Source organism: Triticum dicoccoides, chromosome 5B, assembly GCF_002162155.2.
Source record: "Triticum dicoccoides isolate Atlit2015 ecotype Zavitan chromosome 5B, WEW_v2.0, whole genome shotgun sequence".
Classification (NCBI taxonomy): domain Eukaryota; kingdom Viridiplantae; phylum Streptophyta; class Magnoliopsida; order Poales; family Poaceae; genus Triticum; species Triticum dicoccoides.
In genome coordinates this window covers 695,865,800-695,872,540 of record NC_041389.1, presented here as the reverse complement: position 1 = coordinate 695,872,540, position 6,741 = coordinate 695,865,800, and positions in this window count along the sequence as shown.

The window sequence follows — 6,741 nt, the reverse complement described above, 5'->3', positions numbered from 1 at the left end:
GGGTTGGTGGCCCCACTTGGTGGACCCCCGGGACCCTACCGGTGGTCCCGGTACGTTACCGATAAAACCCAAAACTTTTCCGGTGACCAAAACAAGACTTCCCATATATAAATCTTTACCTCCGGACCATTCCGTAACTCCTCGTGACGTCCGGGATCTCATCCGGGACTCCGAACAACATTCGGTAACCACATACAGACTTCCTTTATAACCCTAGCGTCATCGAACCTTAAGTGTGTAGACCCTACGGGTTCGGGAGACATGTAGACATGACCCAGACGTTCTCCGGTCAATAACCAATAGCGGGATCTGGATACCCATGTTGGCTCCCACATGTTCCACGATGATCTTATCGGATGAACCACGATGTCAAGGACTCAATCAATCCCGTATTCAATTCCCTTTGTCTAGCGGTATTGTACTTGCCCGAGATTCGATCGTCGGTATCCCGATACCTTGTTCAATCTCGTTACCGGCAAGTCTCTTTACTCGTTCCGTAACACATCATCCCGTGATCAACCCCTTGGTCACATTGTGCACATTATGATGATGTCCTACCGAGTGGGCCCAGAGATACCTCTCCGTTTACACGGAGTGACAAATCCCAGTCTCGATTCGTGCCAACCCAACAGACACTTTCGGAGATACCTGTAGTGCACCTTCATAGCCACCCAGTTATGTTGTGACGTTTGGTACACCCAAAGCATTCCTACGGTATTCGGGAGTTGCACAATCTCATGGTCTAAGGAAAAGATACTTGACATTAGAAAAGCTTTAGCATACGAACTACGATCTTTGTGCTAGGCTTAGGATTGGGTCTTGTCCATCACATCATTCTCCAAATGATGTGATCCCGTTATCAACGACATCCGATGTCCATGGTCAGGAAACCGTAACCATCTATTGATCAACGAGCTAGTCAACTAGAGGCTTACTAGGGACATGGTGTTGTCTATGTATCCACACATGTATTGCAGTTTCCGGTCAATACAATTATAGTATGAATAATAAACGATTATCATGAACAAGGAAATATAATAATAACTAATTTATTATTGCCTCTAGGGCATATTTCCAACAGTGTCCCACTTGCACTAGAGTCAATAATCTAGTTCACATCGCCATGTGATTAACACTGATAGGTCACATCACCATATGACTAACATCCAAAGAGTTTACTAGTGTCACTAAACTAGTTCACATCATCATGTGATTAAGACTCAATGAGTTCTGGGGTTTGATCATGTTTTGCTTGTGAGAGAGGTTTTAGTCAACGGGTCTGCAACATTCAGATCCGTATGTACTTCGCAAATCTCTAGGTCATATTGTAAATGTTGCTTCCACGCTCCACTTGGAGCTATTCCAAATGGTTGCTCCACTATACGTATCCGGTATCTCTACTCAGAGCTATCCGGATAGGTGTTAAGTTTGCATCGATGCAACTCTTTATGTCGAACTCTTTATCACCTCCATAATCGAGAAACATGTCCTTATTTACTCCAAGGACAATTTTGACCGCTGTCCAATGATCCATTCTTGGATCATTCTTGTACCCCTTGACTGACTCATGGCAAGGCACACTTCCGGTGCGGTACACAACATAGCATACTATAGAGCCTATGTCTAAGGCATAGGGGACGACCTTCGTCCTTTCTCTCTTTTCTGCCGTGGTAGAGCTTTAACTCTTAACTTCATACCTTACAACTCAGGCAAGAACTCCTTCTTTGACTGATCCATCTTGAACACCTTCAAGATTATGTCAAGGTATGTGCTCATTTGAAAGTTCCATTAAGAGTTTTTTATCTATCCTTATAGATCTTGATGCTCAATGTTCAAGTAGCTTAATCCAGGTTTTCTATTGAAAAACACCTTTCAAATAACCATGTATGCTTTCTAGAAATTCTACATCATTTCTGATCAACAATATGTCAACAACATATACTCATCAGAAATTCTATAGTGCTCCCACTCACTTCTTTGGAAATACAAGTTTCTCATAAACTTTGTATAAACCCAAAATCTTTGATCATCTCATCAAAGCGCACATTCCAACTCCGAGATGCTTACTCCAGTCCTTAGAAGGATCGCTGGAGCCAACATACCTTTTAGCATCCTTAGGATCGACAAAAACTTTCTGATTGTATCACATACAACCTTTCCTTACGAAGACTGGTAAGGAAACTCGTTTTGACATCCATTTGCCAGATTTCATAAATGCAGCTAATGCTAACATGATTCCGATGGACTTAAGCATCGCTACGGATGAGAAAATCTCATCGTAGGCAACTCTTTGAACTTGTGAAAAACTCTTCGCCACAAGTCGAGCTTCATAGACGGCGACATTACCGTCCACGTCCGTCTTCTTCTTAAAGATCCATTTATCTCAATGGCTTGCCGATCATCGGGCAAGTCCACCAAAGTCATGGATCCTTTCTCGGATTTTATGGCCTCGAGCCACTCGTCGGAATCCGGGCCCACCATCGCTTCTCCATAGCTCGTAGGTTCATTGTTGTCTAGCAACATGACCTCTAAGACAAAATTGCGTACCACTCTGAAGTAGTATGCATCCTTGTCACCCTACGAGGTACGGTAGTGACTTGATCCGAAACTTCATGATCACTATCATAAGCTTCTACTTCAATTGGTGTAGGCGCCACAGGAACAACTTCCTGTGCCCTGCTACACACTAGTTGAAGTGACGGTTCAATAACCTCATCAAGTCTCCACCATCCTCCCACTCAACTTTTCGAGACGAACTTTTCCTCGAGAAAGGACCCGATTTGAGAAACAATCCCTATTGCTTTCGGATCTGAATTAGGAGGTATACCCAACTGTCTTTGGGTGTCCTATGAAGATGCATTTTATCCGCTTTGGGTTCGAGCTTATCAACCTGAAACTTTTTTCACATAAGCGTCGTAGCCCCAAACTTTTAAGAAATGACAGCTTAGGTTTCTCTAAACCTTAGTTCATACGGTGTCATCTCAACGGAATTACGTGGTGCCCTATTTAAAGTGAATGTGGTTGTCTCTAATACCTAACCCATGAACAATAGTGGTAATTCGATAAGAGACATCATGGTACACATCATATCCAATAAGGTGCAACTATGATGTTTGGACACACCATCATACTATGGTGTTCTAGGCGGTATTTATTGTGAAACAATTTCCACAATGTCTTAATTGCGTACCAAAGCTCGTAACTCAGATACTCATCTCTATGATCATATCATAGACATTTTATCCTCTTGTCACGATGATCTTCAACTTCACTCTGAAATTACTTGAACCATTTAATAATTCAGACTTATGTTTCATCAAGTAAATACACTCAGTATCTACTCAAATCATCCGTGAAGTAAGAACATAACGATATTCACTGCATGCCTCAGCACTCATTGGACTGCACACATCAAAATGTGTTACTTCCAACAAGTTGCTATCTTGTTCCATCTTACTGAAACCGAGGCTTTTCAGTCATTTTGCCCATGCGGTATGATTTGCATATCTCAAGTGATTCAAAATCAAGTGAGTCCAAATGATCCATCTGCATGGAGTTTCTTCATGCGTATACACCAATAGACATGGTTCGCATGTCTCAAACTTTTCAAAAACGAGTGAGTACAAAGATCCATCAACATGGAGCTTCTTCATGCGTTTTACACCAATATGACTTACATGGTAGTGCCACAAGTAAGTGGTACTATCATTACTATCTTATATCTTTTGGCATGAAAATGTGTATCACTACGATCGAGATTTCAATAAACCATACATTTTAGGTGCAAGACCATTGTAGGTATTATTCAAATAAATAGAGTAACCATTATTCTCCTTGAATGAATAACCGTACTACGATAGACATAATCCAATCATGTCTATGCTCAACGCAAACACCGAATAACAATTATTTAGGTTTAACACCAATCTCGATGGCAGAGGGAGCGTGCGATGCTTGATCACAACAACCTTGGAAACACTTCCAACACATATCGTCGGCTCACCTTTAGCTAGTCTCCTTTTATTCCGTAGCTTTTATTTCGAGTTGCTAACACTTAGCAACCGAACCGGTATCTAATACCCTGGTGCTACTAGGAGTACTAGTAAAGTACACATTAACATAAAGTATATCCAATATACTTCTATCGACCTTGCCAGCCTTCTCATCTACCAAGTATCTAGGGTGGTTCCGCTTCTGTGTCTGTTCCTCTCATTACAGAAGCACTTAGTCTCGGGTTTGGGTTCAACCTTGGGTTTCTTCACTAGAGCAGCAACTGTTTCGCCGTTTCATGAAGTATCCCTTGTTGCCCTTGCCCTTCTTGAAACTAGTGGTTTACCAATCATCAACAATTGATGCTCCTACTTGACTTCTACTTTCGCGGTGTCAAACATCGCGAACACTTCAAGGATCATCATATCTATCCCTGATATGTTGTAGTTCATCACGAAGCTCTAGTAGCTTGGTGGCAATCTCTTTGGAGAAACATCAGTATCTCATCTGGAAGATTAACTCCCACTCGATTCAAGTGATTGTTGTACCCAGACAATCTGAGTACAAGCTCAACGATTGAGATCTTCTCCCTTAGTTTGTAGGCTAGAAAACTCGTCGGAGGTCTCATACCTCTTGAAATGAGCACGAGCCTGAAATCCCAATTTCAGCCCTCAGAACATCTCACATGTTCCGTGACGTTTCAAAATGTCTTTGGTGCCTTAATTCTAAGCCGTTTAACATTACCGAACTATCACGTAGTCATCAAAACGTGTGTGTCAGATGTTCGCAACATCCACAGACCACGTTCGAGGTCCAGCACACCGAGCGGTGCATTAAGGACATAAGCTTTCTACTGACCGCATAATTGCTAGTGTCAACTTTCAACTATATTTTATCTAGGAACATATCTAAACAGTAGAACTAAAGCGCGAGCTATGACATAATTTGCAAAGGGCTTTTGACTATGTTCAGGATAATTAAGTTCATCTCATGAACTCCCACTCAGATAGACATCCCTCTGGTCATCTAAGTGATTACATGATCCGAGTCAACTAGGCCGTGTCCGATCATCACGTGAGACGGACTAGTCATCATCGGTGAACATCTTCATGTTGATCGTATCTACTATACGACTCATGCTCGACCTTTCGGTCTCTGTGTTCCGAGGCCATGTCTGTACATGCTAGGCTCGTCAAGTTAACCCTAAGTGTTTTGCGTGTGTAAATCTATCTTACACCCGTTGTATGTGAACGTAGGAATCCATCACACCCGATCATCACGTGGTGCTTAGAAGCGACGAACTTTAGCAACGGTGCACAGTTAGGGGAGAACACTTCTTGAAATTGTTGTAAGGGATCATCTTATTTACTACCGTCGTTCTAAGTAAACAAGATGCATTAACATAATAAACATCACATGCAATTATATAGTAGTGACATGATATGGCCAATATCATATAGCTCCATTGATCTCCATCTTCGGGGCTCCATGATCATCATCGTCACCGGCATGACACCATGATCTCCATCATCATGATATCCCTCATCGTGTCTTCATGAAGTTGTCTCGCCAACCATTACTTCTACTACTATGGCTACCGGTTAGCAATAAAGTAAAGTAATTACATGGCGTTGTTTAATGACACGCAGGTCATACAATAAATAAAGAAAACTCCTATGGCTCCTGCCGGTTGTCATACTCATCGACATGCAAGTCGTGAATCCTATTACAAGAACATGATCAATCTCATACATCACATATCATTCATCACATTCTTCTTGGCCATATCACATCACACAGCATACCCTGCAAAAACAAGTTAGACGTCCTCTAATTGTTGTTTGCATGTTTTACGTGGCTGCTATGGGTTTCTAGCAAGAAAGTTTCTTACCTACGCAAAACCACAACGTGATATGCCAATTGCTATTTACCCTTCATAAGGACCCTTTTCATCGAATCCTTTCCGACTAAAGTGGGAGAGACTGGCACCCGCTAGCCACCTTATGCACCAAGTGCATGTCAGTCGGTGGAACCTATCTCACGTAAGTGTACGTGTAAGGTTGGTCCGGGCCGCTTCATCCAACAATACCGTCGAAACAAGATTGGACTAGTAACTGTAAGCATATTGAACAAAATCAACGCCCACAACTACTTTCTGTTCTACTCGTGCAAAGAATCTATGCAATAGACCTAGCTCATGATGCCACTGTTGGGGAACGTAGCAGAAATTCAAAATTTTCCTATGTGTCACCAAGATCTATCTATGGAGAAACTAGCAACGAGGGGAAGGAGAGTGCATCTACATACCCTTGTAGATCGCTAAGCGGAAGCGTTCAAGAGAACGGGGTTGAAGGAGTCGTACTCGTCGTGATCCAATTCACCGGAGATCCTAGTGCCGAACGGACAGCACCTCCGCGTTCAACACACGTACAGCCCGGTGACGTCTCCCACGCCTTGATCCAGCAAGGAGAGAGGGAGAGGTTGAGGAAGACTCCGTCCAGCAGCAGCACAACGGCGTGGTGCTGATGGAGGAGCGTGGCAATCCGGCAGGGCTTCGCCAAGCACCGCGAGAGAGGAGACGGGAGAGAGGTAGGGCTGCGCCAAGAGGGAGAAGTTCTCATGTGTATGGCAGCCCTAAAACCTCAAGTATATATAGGGGGGAAGGGGGCTGCGCCCCCTTTAGGGTTTTCTCACCCCAAGGGGTGCGGCCAGCCCTAGATCCCATCTAGGGGGGCGGCCAAGGAGGGAGAG